Source organism: Chelonoidis abingdonii, chromosome 13, assembly GCF_003597395.2.
Source record: "Chelonoidis abingdonii isolate Lonesome George chromosome 13, CheloAbing_2.0, whole genome shotgun sequence".
In the NCBI taxonomy this organism is placed as follows: Eukaryota; Metazoa; Chordata; order Testudines; family Testudinidae; genus Chelonoidis; species Chelonoidis abingdonii.
Genome location: NC_133781.1, coordinates 31566504 through 31588244, shown reverse-complemented (window position 1 = coordinate 31588244; position 21741 = coordinate 31566504). Strand labels below are relative to the sequence as shown.

General features: G+C 52.8%; 1 protein-coding gene across 12 annotated transcripts in view; it reads right to left on the bottom strand.

Moving 5' to 3' along the window:
• The window catches only part of RBFOX3 (RNA binding fox-1 homolog 3), a 408389-nt gene that overhangs the window by 181072 nt on the left and 205576 nt on the right, over positions 1–21741 (bottom strand). For 5 of the 12 annotated variants that reach the window (XM_075071916.1, XM_075071923.1, XM_075071914.1 and 2 more), the window contains one exon: positions 16779–16900. The exons of the other annotated variants lie outside the window; for them this stretch is intronic. The gene's annotated coding sequence lies outside the window, so the exon portion shown is untranslated. The remainder of the gene's footprint in view (positions 1–16778; positions 16901–21741) is intronic. 12 annotated transcript variants of the gene reach the window in all.

Sequence of the window (21741 nt, the reverse complement as noted above, 5' to 3'; positions counted from 1 at the left end):
CCCCCAGAGACAGAGCAGGTGGTGAGGGACAACCCCTGAGATTTAAGGCTTTACAGATAATAACCAACACCCAGCAATGCATTGGCAGAGCCCAGCACACTGCTAACCACTGCCCATCACATTCCAGGAGCTGAACTCCTCCTTAGCTCCAAGGGCAGCTCGAAGAGGACAGCTTTGCAGAACAGTGCCAGGCAGTGGCCATGGAAGAAGCAAATACAAGTGACTGTCAGGATCCACTGTCTGGCTGTGCTGTAACTGCAGCATCACAAAGATGGTTCTGCATATCACCTGTGAAAGGTGAGGCATTGCAGGCTCAGCTCTCCTGGGGCTGGGGCGCCTGATAGCAAGGAGGGCACCGCTGAGAATGCCAGCTGAGCTAATCCCAGCCTGCTTCTGCCACATCAACCCCCGATCACCTCACTGGGCTTCTATCCCTGATCTGCCTTGGTTCCTTTCAGGCTCTGAGGCCCTGGATGCTGGTGCATGAGTGATTCTCACCAGGTTCACACAGGGAGACTTGCCGGGCTGAATTTGTTCCAGAGGGAGCGGGAAGTTTCATGAGTCATCAATGGCAATAATATCCCCAGGAGGTTTTAGAGGGAGGCAGCAGAAAAGAGGTGGCTTCACCATAGTTGGGTTAAAACCACTCAAGAGCAGCCTATTCAAACTGGTTTTTCAATCTGTCTCTAGCATGTATCAGTGTTTACTCCAGGCCCTCCCTCATCCACACCATGCGGAGCCATGTCACGTTTATACCGGACACAGACCACCCCCCAAATATTTATTCATGCACGTACAACTTGGCATGGGGCAGAGCCAGCCCCTCTGAGTCTGGGCTAGAGCACCACAGAAAGTGGCATATTTTATCTTGATGTGTCAGGATTTATATAAAAGGGGATAGTTCAGCTCTAAATGTAAATGAGTTGGAAGAATAGCCCTCCAGTGGCTTCCTCCAGCTAGCACAGCATCAATAGCATCGATTGCTAAAACTAACTAATAACCCTGGACTGGCATGGCTGAGGACTGCTCCGAGTAGATAATAGAAACCAGCTCCACACTGATATACGCAGTTACTGCAAACAGGTGAGCTGAGCGAGTGCAGAGTGCCAGAACTAACAGGACCGCACAAGCGAGAAGCCTCAGCTAGTGCAAGGGAGGCTATTACAGGAGCCAAGGCAGGCAGCATGCAGCAATCTCCTTTGTGCATGAAGACTAGGATGGGCACAGGAGCACAAAGCGCAGGGCTGAAAAGACTTCAGCTAGTTTCCCAAGGGCAGCCAGGTGGCCATGTCCTGTTGAAACCCTGGATGAAATGGATGAAGGAAGTTAGGAGAATGTGACAAAAAGGAAAGGAAGAATTTAGATCCCTGGAAAAGGGACAAAAATCAACATCAGCAAAGGTGATCTTGGAGACGCTTTGGGCACGAAGGGTTACCAGAAAGGGATGCTGTGAAAGTTCTGGATTCATGAGGCACTGGAGTACTGACCTTGAGTAAAGCCAGTGTGCAAGAGAGAGAAAAGACTTTCCCCTTCGCTCAGAAAATCTGACCTGTGTTTCCAGTTGTTTGTCCAGAGGTCTTTCTAGCCAGGTCTCCTGGCCCCACTGCAATACCTTAACCACCCACCATCCTTCCTCTTTCTCTGAATGATAAACACAGTGATGACGCCTCAGCAGAAGATGGCCAGCACAAGCATTACTGTTTATGAGTGTTTGTACACTGGTACAAGGCACATGAGTCTGCTGGGCTGTAGAATGGTCTCCCAAGGACAGTAGTGAAAACCCATTATTCAAGACATGTAAAGGTGAAGAGCCTGGAAGACAGAATTTAAGACACAACCCTGCCCTGGACATGGACTAGATGGGGACTGGCATGGCTTTTCCAGCTCTGATTTCTCTGATTCTCCTTCTCTAATTACATCATGTTTTCTAAAAAAGAAGGACACACCTCTTCTGAAGAGATGCAGTGAGAGGCATCCATCTCTGTGATACATCAGGAATTAACCAGACAGACAACTCCCTTGCAACTTCTGACTGCAGCTCAGCCTGACTGCCATCAGCAAATGCTCCTGATGCCAAGTATCCCAGCCTCTGGGAAGTCCCACGGAGCGAGGCCTAGCCATGATCATTACTAAAGGCAGGCATAGGCCGCCAACACCTTCCATCATAACCCTTAGTTTTCAGTCACTTACAGATGTCAGTTTTGAACCCTATGGAGAAGCACTCGAAGACCCTAGCCCAGATCAGGGCCCCACTGTACTGGGCATGGCTCCTGCCCTGAAGAACTCAGTCTTGGCACCAAACTCCAGCCAAGTTTGAGAGTTTGAGAGGCTGCTCCTACAGTGGAAACTGCTAAGCAGACATTTCCCTTCCAAATGAGGGGCTGACAGCAGGGACTAGTATCTGGCACAGTGTACAGCCCCCTCCCACCCCCATCCCATGGGGACTTCACTCAGCCCACAGTAGGGATGAACTTAGCCCAGAGAGTGAAGGGAACACAACACACACTCAAAAGAGAGATGGCAGCTGGTGCCAGTGGGGCACAGAATGGTTGGCTCTCCACAGGCCCCCAGAGTGCTCCTCACTCCAGGGTGGACATGGCACAGACATGGAACCTTTCAGTCTAGAAGTACAGACCTCTGTGCATGGGGAGAGACCCAGGGAGGACAGTGTCCCCAACCTCTCCCACACCTTTTCTGGACCTACTGCAAAGAGAACAGGGTGGTTACTGTGTGGCAGGCACCATCCCGCTCTAGTCACAACGGGCCATCCTGCTCAGGCCACTCCTGGACTGACAGTCACTCTGGTCAGTTTCCCCTCCCACCACTCATTGCAATCAGCTTTCCAGCCCTCTCACCCCTACCTCCTCTGCCCTGTCATCTCTCCAACATTCACAGAAAGAGAACAAAAATTAAAGAGGGGAAAAAAACAATGAGAAAGTGCCAGCCTGCAGTTAGAGTGAAAGTCATTTAGTCTGTTGAAAATAAGTAACTGCATAGAGAAGAAATAAAGTGTTTTAAAGTTAACGACCTAGATGTCAGCCCTGATGGCTGGGGTATTGAGCTAGAAGGCTATCGGAGTACTTCTACACAGCTTCTTTCTTTCACATGTCCTCAGAGGCAGAGCAAAGAGAGCAAGAGCTCTGCTCTGCTCTGCGACGCGAACCTGCCCAATCTTCCTGTGCACTTGTGACTGAACGCAGAGCTGTGTGGCACATTCAGCCACCAGCCCATCACACCTTGATTGCCAGAGCTCTTGGGAGGCAGCCTCTCCTTACAGCAAGGAAACAATTTCTTTAGGAGCCTTTCCCCATCTTGGGGCTAGTCTCAGGAGTTTCTCAACTCCATGGCATTAGAATGCAAGCAGCACTGAAAGGGCAGGGCCGGCTCCAGGGGTTTTGCCGCCCCAAGCAGCCAAAAAAAGAGCTGCAAGCACGATCTGCGGCAATTCAGCGGGAGATCCTTTGCTTCGAGCGAGAGTGAGGGACCCTCCGCCAAATTACTGCCGAATAGCTGGATGCGCCGCCCCTCTCGGGAGTCGCCGCTCCAAGCACCTGCTTGCTAAGCTGGGGCCTGGAGCCGGCCCTCCAGGAGGGACAGACACCCTGTGACAGGGCAGCCATTCTCCTGGCTTCTCTCCATTTGCCTCATGCAACTGGAGGCAGAGGAAGATGAAAGCCCCCCTCAGGAGGGGGGAATGACTCTTTTTCTCTGCCTGCTCCAGGGCACATTCTGAAGATATAGCTCTGGGCACAGAGTCCGCTCTCCCTGTAAGGGAACAGATCTTCCCCGAGCAGCATGACAGCATCTGCAGCAAACAGAACCAACTTACTGCTTTACCTCTGTCATTCTGTAACTAGAACCCTTTGGCTGGTAAAGGGGAGTGAATGCCAAGTGCATGCCTGGCTGTGGGCACTGTACAGCTGACTCAGATCAAAGACAAATGGGTCCCCAGCCTGCAAACTAGAATTGCTGACAATGCCTAACTGCCGCCCTGAACTTGCCCAACAGCTAGATGGTTAACAGAGCACCAGCAACTTGAAGATCACCGGGGGCCTGAAAAGGTGCCCCCTCCATGGTCCCACATACTCTAAGGCAAGGGGAACAGGAAATAATTGCTCTCTCTCCAGTTCAGTCCACTACGCAGAGTTGCCCTCATGACGTCCCCTGGAGACTCAGCCTCTCCTTTGCTGAAAAGACTCTTATAAACATCCTCAGTAAGAGCCCCAAACACACATGGCTCCTTTAAACGTAAAAACTAAATGGAACTTGGCCCTGCGATTCTGAAACTGCCATTGAAAACCAATGAGTTAGCAGACTGGGGTACTTTCAGAGGGGTCCCTGCATTCAGCACTGAGGTCATTCTTCTTCCCCAGGGAGAGCCCCCACTGGGTGTGCGTTTCACAAGTCAAGAGCATTTCTCAAAGGCCCATGCAGGAATTGATCTGTTGTATCCGGGTGTGTAGGAGAGAACCTGCCCATGTGACTAGGAGCACTTGTGGCTGGGAGGAGGAAGCAGAGCAAGTGGGAGATTGCAGTTATTTGTAAATAATCCTTAATTAATGAGATTCTCAATAATAGTTGGTTTGGCGCGAGACCGGTCAGGGATGATGGCAATCTCCATTCTTCCACTCTTCAATTACATCTTCGGGGATCGAGGCGGAACTAGGCAGGGTGAATTAGAGAAACTTTTGTCACGTTTAATATCAATTCATTTTGCAGACTGCTGACACAGCAGGATTTCACAGCTCAGAATTTATGGTTCTCTCAAGAGCGCATGAGCAAAAAAAAGGAGAAAAATGTTCTGCCATCAGAACAAAAACATCAACAATCCTGGAAAGGAGAGGCAGTCCCTAGAGAGAGCCCAGCAGGAGCACTGCCCTACTGTGGAGATGGGCAGAGCTGGGGCACTGAGTCAGGTGCCATTCCCTAGGCTGCATTACCCTCAGAGGGAGCAGACCAAGCATCTCTCCCAGCAGGCACAGAGGTGCCAATCTGCATGAACAGGTTGTGGTCAGGCCCACAGGCAGGTGGAGTGCCCACTGCATTCCCAGACCCTTCTTGCCATTAGTTCATCAGACAGCCCAGCCCCCCCGGGAAAGGGGAGGGCACACTCCTGTGATTTGTTCACTGTGCCTATGCTAGTCCTCCCTGTATCACATGGAGAGTCACCCCGGGGTTCCCATCCCTCCCCATAGCCTCTGCTTTTAGCAGGTAGGCACTTCTGCCTCAGGCCACACTTCAGGGAGCTCATAGGCTTCCCCTGCCCTGAGCAGCCTCATCCCAAAGCATTGGATGGTGGTAGCATGTTATTCAGAACCTCCTTGGAGCAGCCTGGCCCCACTCAGGGGCTTGATCTGGCCATGGTTTCAGTGGGAGCATCTCTGCTGAAACAGACAGAGTTGCACCTGTTCACACCAGCTTTGAACACCATTTGTCCTTAACATGGCTCCCACTCACAGGGATGAGCCATGGGCTGATATAAATGCTGCAGGGCTCCTGTCTAACAGCGGCGTGTCTCGACCCAGAGGCTTGCCCTGCTTTCTACTGAAAGGGTAGAAATAGGCCAAGCAATGACAGGATAACAGTGTGTGAGGATGGCCCAGAGGTTATGGTCCAGAACTGGTAGGCCAGTCCCTCTCTCTGTGCCACTAACTCACTAGCTAACCTCAGACAAGCCACTCCTCCTCGCTGCACCTTGATTTCTCTACCTCCTGGGCTAGGGAGGACAGCTTCCTGGATGTTTACAGCAGGTGCTAATGGGAGGCTGTTACTGAGCCCTTGGTGGAAAGCCTGGCAGTTCACACTCTGCCCCATGGTTTCCTACACGGCTGTAAAATACCTACTGCTACACAGCTCCCCCAATCCACTGCCCCTGGAGCCCCATCAAGAGCCAGGAACGTGCTTTGCAGGAGTACAAATGAGACAGAGTTGGGGCTGGCCAGTGACTTTGCAGAATATTAACTGGGAATGTGGCTGGGGGTGGATTTGAAAGACACCAGTTCTCTGGCAGCAGACTCACAGCTGGAGGACGGCTGCACACAATAATCCCTTGTGGAGCTCACCATCACAGGCACTGAATCCACAGTCCCCAAATACACCAGCATGGCTAACGGGGCAAACACCACATGCCCTACATGGCACGGAATGTGTGCGTGGTCGTCTGAGCTAACCCTGAGCATGCTGGAGTTGGGAGATCAAAGCTGGTTTAAGCTCTTGGGCTACATGGGTAGCTGGGGCTTGGCTGCCACTGGCTCAGAAGCCACCAGTCAGGCTGTGGCTTTGCAGCGATACGCTAATTAGGGTATGTCTACACTGCAGCTAGAAGCAGGCCTCCAGTCCCAGGCAGACAGACTCGTGCTAGGTCTGCTTGAGGCAGCATGCCAAAACTAGCAGTGTGGGCACTGGTGGCAGCTCACGCTAGCTGCCAGAGTCCAAGCCTGCCCAGCCCTCCAGGTCTGAGCTCAGTGGTCAATCTGAGCTGGGACCCTTGCCACAACGCCCTCACCGCTCTTTGTAACATGCTAGCTGGGAAGCAGACTCTCAGCTGCAGTGTAGACATACTCCAGAGCGCCAGAAGTGTAGCCGATCAGTTTTGTTCACACTGAGCAGAGTGCCACATTCATGCCCAGCACAAGCTTTAGCAAGGAGTGACAGATACCTACTGCCTGCAGGGTGCGAGTCTGAGGCCAGGTCTACACTGCGACTTTAAATCGGTTTAATGGCCGATATACCAATTTAACGCTGTATCCGTTCACACGACGTCGTCATTAATATCGAGTTAAACGGCTCCTTAAATCGATTTCGGAACTCCTCCCAAACGAGAGGAGTAGCGCTAAATTCGATAGTGATAACTCGGATTAGGGTTCATGTGGACGGAAATCGACGTTATTGGCCTCCGGGCGGCATCCCAGAGTGCAGCACTGACCGCTCTGGACAGCAATCTGAACTCGGATGCAGCGGGCAGGTAAACAGGAAAAGCCCCGTGAACTTTTGAATTACATTTCCTGCTTGCCCAGCGTGGAGCTCTGATCAGCACGGCTGGCGATGCAGTCTCAAATCGAAAAAGAGCTCCAGCATAGACCGTACGGGAGATACTAGGTCTGATCGCTGTATGGGGAGACAAATCTGTTGTATCCAGCTCCGTTACAGAACACGAAATGCCAAAGCGTTTGAATAAAAAACTCCAGGATACACAGCGCTGCGTGACAAGCGTAACGGGAAGCCAGAGACTCAAATGGACGCTCATGAAGGGAGGGAGGGGGTACTGAGGACTCCAGCTATCCCACAGTCCACAGCAGTCTCTGAAAATTATTTGCATTCTTGGCTGAGCTCCCAATGTCTGTAGGTTCAAACACAGTGTCTGGCGTGGTTCAGGGAACAGCTCCTCAGTTTATTTCCCCCCACCACCACGTGAAAAAAAAAAGGGAAAGATTGCTGTGCTATGGCGTTTGCTCAATGCACTCCGCGAAAAAGGCGCCAAAGGGTTGTCTGCTGCCTTCACAAAGGGAGGGGTGAGGCTGTACCCAGCACCACCCGGGGCAGTGTTTTCTGCCCCATCAGGCACTGTGCTCTCAACACGGAAGTGGGAACTATGGGATAGCTGAGGAACAGCTACCCACAGTGCACCGCTCCTGAAATCGATGGTAGCTTTGGACCATGGACGCAAACAATCGATTTCGGGATCCCACTGTGGACGCGCTAAACCGATTTTATTAGATCTGTTTTGTAATATCGGTTTAAGCTAATTCGAAATAATCGTGCAGTGTAGACGTACCCTGAGTGACACACACGTGCACACACAGGCTGATGGGTGCATACCTCCAGCAGAATGCTTGTCTTTCTCCCCAGTCGAAGCGATTACCTCCCGCATCTTGTCTCTCTAATACCCTGGGACCGACACGGCATCCATCAGAAGAGACATCTCTGTGTAATACAGCAATGGCTCTGATTAGGTGCTTAAGATTTTGCTAGTGAGTTCCAACTTCAAGCGGCTAACACCGCTCAGCTCAGAGGCAGCGTCAGTCTGCCCAAGCTCTCCTTCGGTGGCAGACATTGGGTCCAGTCTGCAGACCCCCAGCAATGTGCAAATGAAGCCCGTCAGCTGGAGAGTGCCAGCACTTCGATGGATCTGAAGTTTCCTCTGGGTATTTGCTCTCTGTCCTGTGCAGTACTCAGAGCTCCCGGAAATGTACAGAGCTGCAGGGCCGTGCCAAAGCAGACTATCCCCCACTGCTTCCGATAAAATGACTCAATTAGTGGAAGATGCTGGCAGCTTTTGCTCCATGTGCTTTCTCTTCATGGGACACAACTGCAGGAGGACTCCAGGAAGGCTCTCCATGCCCCCTGGGCATAGGGGAAAGATGCTCATAGGGATGGCAGCTGGAATTCAGCACATGCAAGCTCCTTTCCACAGGTGTTTACAAAGAACAGCTGATCTAGATTTCCAGGGCCAGAAGCCACATGCTTGGCATCTCTTTCCCCTTGTCCAGGTGTCAAACTCCTGTATCTGAGCTCTCTTTTCCACTCTCCCAGGCCTTGTCCTCTGTTAGTAGGCAGAGAGCTCAGGGGTCAGAGACTGGAAATGGTCTGGGGGAGACTATTGTACTACAAATACAGGATTGAGCTTGTTTCAACTATAGCTCCCGGAAAAGCCCCACCTTACCTCTGGCTTCTACCCACAAACACAGGGAAGCTGGGGTTCGAACTGCAGGCAAAGTGCTTCTCTCACAGTCTCTCCCTGGACTAAGAAGCATCAGAGAGCTTGGGGGACTGAAGACTGGAAGGGCAGGGAGGCTAGTGGTCGGGAGTGAGGAGCAGCATGTAAACATGCCTGGGAAAGGAGTCTCATCAGCATTTGGCTGCATTTATTCAGCCCTGGCCAGACATCCCCTCCTTTGCAGGCACCAAAATTCATCTCTACAATTACAAAGAGCCCTAAAAAAGGCAGAGGCTAATGGGGAAGGGAGGCAGAAACTAACTTCTAGTCTCACTTCCTTTTTCCACTTGTTGGCCCAGAAGAGAGCTCATTAAAACAGGCAGCGCTGAAGCCCCTGCAGCATCTGCTTCAATGGCCGGCGTTGGGGCAGCAGCAGAGCTAACTCGCAGGGAATTACTGCAGTACTTTCTGCTCTCAGTAAAACCCTGAAAGAGCTTTGCATCCCCAGTCCAGCTTCTGTCCCTCCATCGCCTGACAAACTCAGCCCACTTGTTGCAGTGTCCTCACTGATTTTACCCTGCATGTTCTGCTGACAGGATGTTCCCAGCATCCTCTGGTTGAGAGCTCTGAATGGCAAAGTTCCCTGCAGAACAGGCCAGTGGATACAGGCCAGTGCAGACTTTCACAGGCACCGAACAGGTCGATCTCTTGGGCTTTAACTCCACCAGCCTAGCCCATGCTAACGGCCAGGGGCCTTGTTTACACTAGGCGATTAGAACATGTGTTAACATAACATCTCAAGTCCTAGTGTAGACGAGGCCCTGGACAGCTGGCTTGGAAGGAAGCTGGGTCTGGATTTCATGGTGTGAACTTGGTGCTCATGAAAGTGAAGGTACTTTTTTAGCCCTCCCCCTACCCCAGCTCTGCTGACGCCCATCCGACATCACATCCACGGGTGGGCTCTAGGCATTTTGCTGCCCCAAGCACGGCAGGCAGGCTGCCTTCGGCGGCACGCCTGCGGGAGGTCTGCCAAAGCCGCGGGACCAGTGGACCCTCCGCAGGCATGTCGCCGAAGGCAACTTGCCTGCTGCCCTCGCAGCAACTGGCAGAGAGCCCCCCTCAGCTTGCCGCCCCAGGCACACGCTTGGTGTGCTGGTGCCTGGAGCCGCCCCTGATCACACCAAAGGCAATCTGGCCTCTCTGGGTGCTGGGCTTGGAAAGGCTGCAAGCCAGACTGCTCCTTCAGAGCAGGGTGGGATAAGGCTGCAAGTTGCTGACGGCTGCTTGGCACAAATGGTTTAATGTCCTCTAGTACCTCGTCACCCTCCATCCGTCTCCCCTGCCAGCCAAGCCAAGGAGCAGGCAACAGACCAAAACAAACCAATCCATCCTGTGCCTGGCCCCGTGGACAGGCAGTCGGTCATTTTTGGAGGAGACAAGGGAGATCCCCAATCTGTCCACCTGGGAATCAATCACTCGTAGTCAGTCCCCAGGCCTTTCCAGAGAGATTTTCCTTTATAGCAGCCCAAATCCAGTGCAATAAAGAGAAACTTCAGCCAAGGGCGTTAATAGGCTCAGGCCGTCGCTGGGGAGTGGAATGAAAATCCTGCCTAACGTACAAGGCCTAAGTGTAAGACAGATGTTTGAGATTGACCTAAATACAGGCCGCTGCCCCCACCCACCTGGGGAACTGAGCAGAACCCTAGGACGCCTGCCTGCTGTGCCCTGCGCTGCTCTGACAGCTCTTCACTACCTGCTCTCAAGCAGAGGAGACAGCAAGAACGGAGCAGTTATTACACAGTGTTATTTGACCCCAAGGGGGTTTTATGCAAAATGACACACAATATAAATGACTGTTGTAAACAGAGAGTTTAATAAAGGGCTGTGTGTGAATTTACAGCCTCCCTAAGGATAATTAAAATTATTTATCTACTTACCTAGCTAGCCGTCTAAGCAGTCTATTAATTATTATCTATTATACACAGCCCGCTTTGCATGCTGCCAGAGGATTGGCTAATAACAGTCTTCACTACTGATATGCTACAGCAAAGGCAAGGCTCAAGACAATTCCGGCCAAGCCCTGAGAGAAGCTGGAATATGTCTACACTGCACACTAAGCCCCGGCTCTGACTCAGGTTTGAGCCGAAGCCCCGCTTCCATCCATTCACAAATCCAGCAAGTGCTCAGGAGCCAGATCCTAGGACCCCCCTTGGGGGTGGGTCAGAGCCTGAGTCCTGCAGTGACTCAGGTCTAAGCCCTGTCATTTTGCACTGTGGATGCAGCTAAAGCTGCAGAGCCAAGTCAGAAGGTCTGAGCGGGGCAGTACGAACCTTAGCTCGGCTGCGAGACCTGGGTCTAGCACTCGTAAACCCAGGTGTACAATGAAGTGTGGACAGTCAAGCTGGGAAACAGTGAGTCCACGAGCTTAGTACGCAGTGTACACATACCCCGGAGTCTCCCCAGTTCCTCTGCCAGCACAGGATGCACTGTTGGTTCACAGTGGGAGAAATGGTTATGCTCCTCCACCCCTGTGCAGGGAGGAGCGTTCGGGAGTTGATTCAGCACTTCCCCAGTCGGAGATGCAAGGTGGGCCAGCACTGGCCCTGGTGAAGGGTTTGTGGAGCCTCCCCGCAGTTCAGCCTGAGCACTGCGTGCAATGCAAAAAGAGCTATTTGCAAGTTACAATGTGGCGGGGGGGGGTCGAGAGACAGCGGAGTCCCTGATGCTAAGGCTTCCAGCTCAGACCCTCCTCTAGTACAGCCTCTCTCTCCACAATATCAGGCACCCCTGTTAAAGTGGGAAGCTTGCTCCAGCCAGGGCAGCGGCTGCAGCTCAGCTCCTCCCTCTTAATCCTATTATTCCCCACGTCAGAGCAGCCTTGAGGACCTTCTCCTGAAGATGGAAAGGGTCTAAATGGCAAGGGTGCCACGCAATACCCAGAACCCTTCCTAGGCCGTCTGTAAGGACAAAGGAGCTGAACCTCAGCAGGTAGGGACACACCAGGATGGACAACAGGCGCAGCATAGAAAACCTGCACCACTGTGTGGGCTAGGCAAAAAGGGCACACCACATCCTCGTGGTCCAGTGAGACATGGTGTGTGGGTAGGTAGCTATGAGCAACATCACGTGTAATTACAGGAGCAACAGATTTCTAAAGCCTCTGTTCCTGATCCTCCAACTTTTGCAAACTGCCGCAACAGCCTGGAGTTCTGGCTCCATTGTGTCACTTACCAACTCATTCTGCTGCTGAGAGACTCTCATAGCATAACGTGGGTGTGGGTGTGTGTCCAACCCTCTGCTACACCTACATCCCACCCCAGGCAGGAACGGCCCCCCTCTCATACAACATCTTGCAGCAGGTACATCCCAAAGTGTTTTACAAACTGGTGATGCAAACTACACATAGGGATCACTTTTCTTACCAGGCCAGAAAAGTAGCCTCACTGGGGCAGAAGGCAACAGGTTATGCTGGCAGTTCAGAACCCCCTATCCATGCCAGACTGCAGGGAAGCTCGGCCCAGCCAGATGCCATTCCCTAGGCTGTAATCTGGGCAACAGACAGTCTCACTATCCCCTGCAGCTGGATAACACACCAGGTTCCCTGTGGGCCAAGCAATCTCAGTGAGGCTCCTGTCTGTGCTTGGGGAGAACTCCCCAAGACATGACAGCATGTGCCATTACTGTGCATGTTCCCACCCACTCTCTGGGGCAGTCAGAAAAGACCCAGGCTGTGGGAGCCAGTGCTGCCACCCCTCCTCCCCAAGCTGAGCAGATAGCAGGAAGCCAGCTGCTGGGTGCCTGGCTTCACAAGGCTGCGGTGCTGTGACTAATCACACTCTCATCAACTCTCAGAAGCCAGTGCCAGGAGAAGAACAAGGGGTCTGCCTAACTCACCCAGCGAAGCAGAGGACATGGAGCAGGAGGCTGCTGTGACAAGACCCAGGAATACCACCTGCTCCCAAGAGACTTATGGACCAGAGCAATGGAGATTAATAGCCAGAGAAGGTTCCAGGGCTGGGGTAATTGACTTAATAGCAACTCATTGAAGAGGGGAGGAGAGAGGAAGAGGCCTGCAGAGCGGCTCCTGCCGTGCCAGGGTGCGGGATGCTCCTGCTTCCCCCCACCCCCGCGTGTTTGCTTGGCTAGGAACTTTGTTAGGGGCCCAGGGGAGGGAGGCAGCAGCTCTCCTGCAGCCTGTCGCAGTGCTACCTGTTCCTCTCTATTTATTAGCATTACAAAACAATCATCAGTTCAGAGGCGTCAGGATCCTCTGAGCACATAAAGAGACGTCAGGGGCCTCCAGTGAGTGGATACTTAACATTGTTTTATTAGCTTAATAAACCCGGCAGCTGCTGCCAGAACCTCCTCACTGGCCTCAAGCCCTCCCCATTTGGGAAAGTGGCTGGGACAGGGAGAACGCCAGGGCTGGAGCTGCCCTCACAGCCACTAGCCAGCACAAGGGCTGGTACCTCCTGGACAGAATCAGCCAGTGCAGGGGCTTTTGGGCTAGCACAGGACTTAAAGGCTGGGAGTTGTTCTGGCAAAAGTCTGTCAAACAGCTGGTCTGGAGAAGGGAATCCAGTTGCCTATATCCACTGCAGGCAAAGTGAGGTGTCAGCTCCCACCAACCTACCCAATAATCACCCCTGGGTTTGCTGCCCCGCCTTGCTCCTCTGCCACGGCAGGTTCCCAGTGCCGCCGTTGTTCTCAGCAGCCAGGCACTCCAATGCCAAGCAGTTCTGCTGCTCTCCTGTGCAGGATAGGCAGTGCAGCAACATCTGGCAATGCCAACACGCTAGGCCCATGGCTCTGGAGCCACTGAGATTCCTATTCAAACCCACATTCCCCAGTGCCTGTTACACGCCAAAACAGAAGAGCAGGAACCACTGCCAAACAGGCCCACCCCAGCCAACTAGACAGCACTGGAACATGGTGCAAACCCAGGTGTCCCACAGTAAAACTAGAAACGTACATGGCCTCTGTGCAGATCTCTGCAGAGGTGTGTACAGATGCCCTGCCAACGGGCCCTGAATGAGAACCCAGCCATACCAACAGTCCCACACTGGGTGCTGCTCTTGGCACAGCCAAATGACAAATACTGATGAAAGAGATTCACCAAACTGGCACGCACCACAGGAATTTCCTTTCTTGAAATCCTGCCTCCTCCCCACACAGACATGTCCTGGTCTCCCCACACCCACATGGGTACTCCTCTCCTGCATCTCTCCCCAACCCAGGCATTCCTGAACTCCACGCCTGTACCTCAGTCCTGATAATCCTGAGCCCTGCACCTCCACCGCCTCACACAAACATACTCTCCCTCTGCCACCTGGGCTTCTCCTGTCATTCCTGACTTCTGAGTTGTGCCCCAGCCACAATAAACCTGACCCTGGCACCTACCCAGTGCTGTCCTCCGCACCTCCAATGCCACCCGTGTTCTCTACCCCTGCATCCATGTCACCGCTTAGATCTCTCCACCACTACCTCCCACACACATACACCTGACAGCGACACCACCCCTCACTGGCTCCGCCCCTTGTGGCTATTGTCAGTCCCCAGGCCCTGTTTCCGGGCAATGGATATGTCTGCCCTGCAATCAGCGTGGCTGCAACTTGTTTAGACACACCTGAGCTAGATCAAAGCTAGCGCAAGTAACAGCAGCAGTGTGGCCATGGCACCACAGGCGAGCATCCCAAGGACAATCCTGCCCAGAACCCTGGGTACACACGTGATCAAACCGTGAGCCCATTGTACCACCCCTGCCACCGCAGCTACCCTGCTATTGGTACTCAAGCTTTGATCTAGCTAGATGGAAGGTAGCTGGGGCGTGCTTCCATGCGCTGCAATCACACCACCTGATTGCAGTGCAGACATACCCAGTACCCCTAAGAAGTCACTGCTGCAGCCAGAGCCTCTCACTGACTAAGGAAAGCGACTCTCCTCTGTGCAGCTGGTCCAGCATGAGCCAGCAGGCCAGCTAACTCCCTTGTCGAGGTGCCCAGCACACGCACAGCCAGGCTGACAGCTGGATTCAGCAAGGAGAGTCATTCTCAGTGAACGGACGTGAGGAGGCACAGGAAGGCCAGGCAGTGCCAGAGGAGGAAGTCTGAGTGCAGGTGACAGCACGCAGAGCTGTAGGTCTCACAGGATTCATGGGTGGAATCAAAGCTGCCAGAGATGGGAATGGAATCTTCCCCCAGAGCGCCCTGCAGGATTGCTCCCTAGGGCGTATTTATCTTTAAATGGCTCCAGTGAAGGAGCTTTCCCTGCTTCCCCAGGAGACTAGAACGTGCTCTGACAGACTGAGCACTGGAACATGGTTCAGCCTAGATGCTCTTTAGGAAATGATTACCAGAATGCCAGCAGGCACAGGGTCTGCAAAGAGCACTACGGACCTGCCAACCGTGTGGGCACTGGGAGAGGCACAGATCCATGGCAAAGTGGGCTCTGCCCCATGGAACAGGGAGGATCTCTCAGGATGGGAAGGGTCACCTGTGCAGCAGAGGCTGGATTTCTTCCACACTGTGGAGGCAGCTGGGCTGCTCTCACAGCATGTGCCTGCTCACATGAGAGCAGCACCATCATTAGGAGCTCAATTCCTTTAACAGGATGCTGGGTTGTTTTAATTTGCCAGGGCGGCTGGCAGTGAGAGCCACTCTCCCCTCCAGCCCTGCGGTTCTCAGCACATGCCAGAGCCTGCCTTGCTTTGATTCCATACACTTACACTTCTAGTATTACAAGCTCATAAAAGCCGCTTGATCAAATTCCAGGTCATTACTCAAGGAAAGAGACCCCTCCACGGCCGGCAGCAAGAACTTCAAACCAATTAAAGCAACCGAGCGTTTCTGCAGGCTGCCTGCTGCCTGCCACACGAGGGTCTCTGTGGGCCCAGGCCTGCAATGAGCAAAATGCACACTGTTAACAGAGGCACTTAAATGCCACGCCAGGGAGACTCTTGAAAATAAGGCCACTCAGCAGAGGTGGGTACATCCTCTGGAGCTCACCCTGGAGGCAGCACCAATAAAAAGGAGACTGAATTGAATACAGCTTGGTTCGCACCAGGAACAGAAGAATGGCCACACTGGGTCAGACCAATGATCTGTGTAGCCCAGCAGCCTGTCTTCCGACAAAGGCCAGTGGCCAGGTGCTTCAGAGGGAGTGAACAGAACTGGGCAATTTATTCAGTGATCCATCCCCTATCATCCAGTCCCAGCTTCTGGCAGTCAGAGGTTTAGTAGAGGGTTCCCTGGAGGAAAGCTCTGATATTTCCTATTAGCGCCACTTGCTGCCTGCCAGGCAAACGATGGGCCCCATTTCCCGCTTGGGGCTATTGCAAAGTTTTCTGTGCAGACCAGGCTGGCAGCCGGAATGTGCCATCTACCATTTCTTCATGGGGGAGCAGAGGAGACAATTAACCCAAATAAACTGGAATGGGATTGCCTCAGACAAAGGCATACCATAAGCTGCAGTTTAGCACTTGTGTTGTTCACCTCCAGAGCCCAGGAATGTGCTGGAAAGCCAAAACTCCAGGGAAGGGAGCTGACAGGGGCAAAACCCCCTCCCCAGGGAAGACTGGGATTAGATGCTCCTTAAAGGCTGAAGAATGAAAACCTCAGGCCCACGGCTCAAGCCCCAAGAAGAAGAATCTGTACCCTGACTCTAGGCCAAGGAGGGTCTGAATCTGACAAGCCCCTGCCCTTATCGCCTGGTCTCTACAGATTCAGACACGTGTCAGATATTAACTACCAAGTATAATAACTATATATAATAAGCTGCTATTGACTCCTGCGTGGGAGTCGATAAAGATACTTAACAACACAGTTGGGTTTCACATTCTGCCTGCACCACCACCGTCAGCGTCAATACTGCAGCACGGGTCTGCAGGCTTCTCCCTAGTGGGGACCAGCCAAGGGGAAAAAGGCAGGAGCCAAAGAGAGCAGGGAACTATCGAAAACCCCGAGAGACACCAACACACATGCAAAGAGGGAAAAGCAAGGGCTGACGAGACCGTGGAGAGGTGCCTGTAACCAGCCCCAAAGCCAGAGCACCTTAAACCAGTAAGAAGCAGGGGCTGAAGCTGCTGAGAGGAAAGACTGCTGTAAGGGAGACTTGCAGCACTTACTTTGTTTTCAAACTCTGCCTCCCTGGGTTCTCTGTGTCCTGAGGCTGCAGCAGAGCAAGGACTTGGAGTTCCGTTGACTATTTGCTTGATGAGGTGCCAGAGAACAATTCTGCACCCAGATTCTGGGGGAAGGCAGAGAAAGTTGTTGGATCTGGGTTATTGCAAAGGCAGATGAGCACAAAGGTGTTTGTTTAGTTAGGGACAATGGGCTGCTGGATAACTTGCTGCACACAAGGCCCCTCGCTTTGCATGTTGGGAAAGGTGCTGTCAGATCTTCTGGGGAGCAAGCAGAAAGACACAGGAAGGAAGAGAACGGGCGGAAGAGAAAGGGAGAACATGAATCCTCTTCTAGCTTCTCATTCCAAACCTGTTCTGACCCCAGAGGAATCCGTGACCAGCTCTGTTGGAGCTAGGGTGACCAGATGTTCCAATTTTACAGGGACTATCCTGATTTCTGGGTCTTTTTCTTATATAGCTCCTATTACCCCCCACCCCCGTCCCAATTTTTCACACTTGCTGTCTGGTCACCGTAGTTGGAGCTGCTGAAGGGGATGTTCCTGCCCTTAGCTTCTGTCTCCCTACATTTCCCTGCAGCTTCAAGTGGATTTGGAACTTTTCTTCAGTTCCTGTCTTAGACAGCTGTGCTGCGTCCCTGGGAGTGTTTCAGTAGGGGGAAGTTGCTGTCATTGCTTCAGTTAGGCTGTGAAGCACTTTAGGAGTGTGAGAGGTTAGGAGCTGTTGAGTTTTGCACCCTGTGCCATTAGTGTACAAGCTGCTCACTCTGCCTGCAGCTTGAGAGAGGTGTGGGGCAGAACCAGCATCTCATTAAAATGCAAATAAAAGATCTTTTTAATCAGTGACCAGAGAGAGGTCATAGCAGGCTGCTCCCGAGCAGAGCTGGGGAGGGGAGAACTCTGCACCCCAGGGGAGGGATAGCTCAGTGGTTTGAGCATAGGCCTGCCAAACCCAGGGTTGTGAGTTCAATCCTTGAGGGGGCCACTTAGGGATCTGGGGCAACAATTGGTCCTGCTAGTGAAGTCAGGGGGCTGGACTTCATGACCTTTTGAGGTCCCTTCCAGTTCTAGGAGATTGGTATATCTCCAATTATTACCTACTACCACTGTTAAATCTATTTGCAATCCTTCAGGTTCCCATTGAGAAGCATCAGCAGCTTGCCCAATCCTACCACCACAGGTGCAGGGATGGGAAAGGACTTGCTAAGGAGAGCTGAGGCACGGAGCATGCCAGCCTCCAAGGCCAGGAGAACACTGCATGAGGCATGAGAATACAGCACCTCCCAGCAGCAAAAGACAGGAGAGCAGCTGAGATGGGCTGCCTTGCACACCAAGTGCTGAGAGCACAAGGTACCCCGAGCACAGCACAAAGCAGGGGCGGGAGGAAAAGAAGCTAACAGCGCAGGAAATAAACAGCCAGTAAGTGGCATCGAGTGACCTGGACTGTGCATTGTAACGTTCTCTCTGCCAGGAGGGTGCATGCCATACAGCAGAGCCTTTCCATGCGCCAACCAATCAGCCATGGGCCAGTGGCAGCCCTGATGCTAGCTGACATCTGGCAAATGAGTTGAGGGGTGCAGTTTTAGCCTTCAAAATGCACACTTTGCACCAGTGGCACCGATAAAAGGGGAAGCCTGAATCCTGTGACACAAACTCTGGTTTTATGGGTTCGTGAGAGGCAGGCTGGCTCCCTGGCTGGAAATGGTAATTAAACACACTGCTCTGCTCTCAACCTGGTTAGGAGCAGCCTCTTCGGCTGCAGCTGACAGCAGTGCAAGGTACTGGACACCTGCCTCCTGTCTCTGCCTCTCCAACTAACTTCCCAGCTTCCTCTTCAAACTCAGCCCCGGCAAGCTGCGGATTAGCAGGGGCAAGGAAACAAACCAGCCCCCCAGCTCAAGGATGCAGAGAGTAATTCATCCTTGGGGCATGTGGGAGAGGAGATGAGACACTGAAACACTGTCCACTCCTCAAGCCATGCCCAGAGCCCTTCCTGACCTCCTCGATGGGAGCACTACTCTGCCCCTTACTGCTGCTGCTGGCACTGGCTGAAATCACTGCACCAAGCCCAAGCAGCCCCTTGGAATGGCACTGCATTGATTCCTACAGTGATGCCATGCTGGAGCCACCTGGGACCTGCCACACTGGGTCTCCTCTTGTCACACAGGAGTATCCTGAGGGCCCACTCTTACAGGACCACCATGGTACTGCTTTGAGCTACCACCACTCTGGGGACCAGTGCAGGCTATGAGGGGACAGAGGGACCGAGCCTCCACACAGCTCAGCATTTCAATTCAGGCTAAAGCTGCATCCTCAGGTGCTCAGGGAAAGATCCCTCAGTCTCCCCTATTCCAGCCCCTGCTCCCACATGCCCAGTGAGCTGCCCAAGCCCTGGTTAAGTAGCCACCCACACTGGTCTGTGTAAGTACAGCTACAGGCCTGGCTCCCTCCCTCTCATGCTGGCTGATTCCAGCCCCAACCTCAGGATATTTATTGTCCGTTCTCTCCTAAATCACTGCTGATGGTTGGGCTGCTCACACTCCATTACAGAAAGAGCTTGCATGGAATCGCAGTTCCGTTTAGCTTGCAGAAAAAGAAGCCTCAGAGGAGAAACCCACCCAGGAGCTGTACGGTGCTGAACTCCGGAATGATGGACGATTATGGACCATCTGCACTTTTGGAAGGGGATAGATTTATGAGCGGCACAAGACAGCTAGAAGAGTGTCCATTATTATAACTCACTGCCCTCTTCAAAGAGATTCTAATCAGGCCTCTTCTCCTACTGCTGCTGCAAAGTTCAGCTTAAGCACTAGCAGCAAGGAAAAGTGGGGTCAGGGGGAGTAGGACAGAACTTGACCCAGAACACATGCTGCCCAGAGGCACCTCTCCTCCCTGTAGCTAAGCACTGCTGGACATCACAGCCTTAGTGGAGCATGACATGGGGTGAGAAGCTTTCTGAACCTCCTGCTCCCCTCCAACCTGTCCTCAGTTTGAGCCAAAAGGACATCAAGCTCTAGCTCTGAGCATGTCAGAAGCAGGGAAGCAGAATAATCTAGCAGTCAGAGTGTGGATGTAGGAGTCAGGAGACCTGGGTCCTATTAGTAGTTCTGCCACTGTCTGGTTATGAGACCTTGAGGCAAGTTGCTTCCCCACTCCATGCCTCAGTTTCTCCATTTCTAACATGGGGATTGTGGTGCTGAGAGCACTTTGGCTGAACAACGCTAGATGAAAGCCAGCCTGCTTTCTGTGTCTGGAAATGGTTGTTAATGGACATCATGGCAGGACTGGATCATTCCAAAGGATCAGCGCAGCGCACAGAAGTGCTTTCATGTGATTTAAGGACTCCTGTTTGTGGTAAGGGGTACCCAGAGCTTGGGATGGACACACGTGCACAGCATGCTCTCTGCAACGGTCTCTCTCCAGCGTGTGCAGTGCCCAGTACAAGTCCCAATCCTGATTGGGGCTTTGGGACACTACCACAACATAATACTAAGGCAGTGGTTCTCAAACTGTGGGTCACGACCCCCTTTGAATGAGGTCACCAGGGCTGGCTCAGACTTGCTGAAGCCTGAGCCCCACTGCTCAGGGCAGAAGCCAAAGCCTGAGGGCTTCAGCCCTGCATGGCGGGGCTCCGACTGTAGGCCCCCTGCTTCAGTCCTTGAGCTTAAGCTTTGGTCCCCTTGCCCAGAGCAGTGGGGCTCGGGCAGGCTCAGGCTTCGGTACCCCTCCGGGGGTTGAGAAGTAATATTTGTTGTCGGAAGGGGATCACAGTGCAAGGATGTTTGAGAAGCCCTGTACTAAGGCCTCCCCAAAATACAGATGTAGATCTTCCTTGCACAGGGCAAGTAGGAAAGGCGGGGGAGGGAGGCTCCCTGGCACTGCAGGTTAGTGAACTAGCCCTTCACTTCTGGAGTAGGCACCACCTGCCGATCTGGTCACACAGCAAGTGAGTTGGGCAGCCTCAGCTTAATGCATAGAGGACGTGGGAAACATGCAGACTCAGCACAGTCTGGCATGGTTCTCAGGTCAAAAAGAGGATGGGCATAGCAGTGGAAGTGGAGGTGAGGGCTGGGGGGGGGGTGCTTGCAGAGCTGTATATGGAAGGAGGGGCAGCTAGAAACTGCAGGAGGTGCTGCAGGTCACAACCAAGGAGTGCTGGCAAGGATTTGGAAGGAAAGGAATGAAGTGCCACTGGCAAAGCTGTTGTTTACGATGCAGGACAGGAAGAGTAGTCGGGGCTGTCAGCATTGAGGTAGGATAACAGGGTGTTGCAGGTCAGGACTGAGGGGCACTCTTCTCACTTGCTTGGGGACAGGGCTGCCCAGAGGATTCACGAGGCCTAGGGCAAAGCAATTTCGGAGGCCTCTTCCATTAAAAAAAGTTGCAATACTATATTCTAGTGGGGGGCCCTGCAGGCCCTGGGGCAAATTGCCGCACCTTGGGCAGCCCTGCTTGAGGAATGTAAGCAGAGCTGGTGGTCGGGAAAGGACAGAAATCTTAAGTGGGGGATGCAGATCAGTGCACTGTCAGCTGTGTTGGGAGCCCAGGACTAGACTAGCAAGGGGGCCAGAGTCAAGATGGAGGTGTGCTGTCACACACACAGTACTGCAGTATTTCTAACAGATCCCATTGCAGAGAAATCCCTCCCAGTGCTAACCCCAGCTCTGACTTTCCCACCTCCTCTGAACCCATCACCTGAAGACGGAGAAGTTATACATGCCTTTTATTTCCAGGCCAGCCCTGCCTTGTTGTCTCAGACTCTAAGCACTTTCCCCTCCCTGCTTTATTAGCATCATCTTTATTCACATGACAGCATCTAGGATTCATTATGAGCACCTGGGGGGCACCATAACCTCCCCCTCCTCTGGCTGCAGCATGGTCCAGCCAAAGGATGGAAGGAGCAGAATCAATGTCTGGATCTTCCAGCCCCTTCTCCCACACTAAAATTT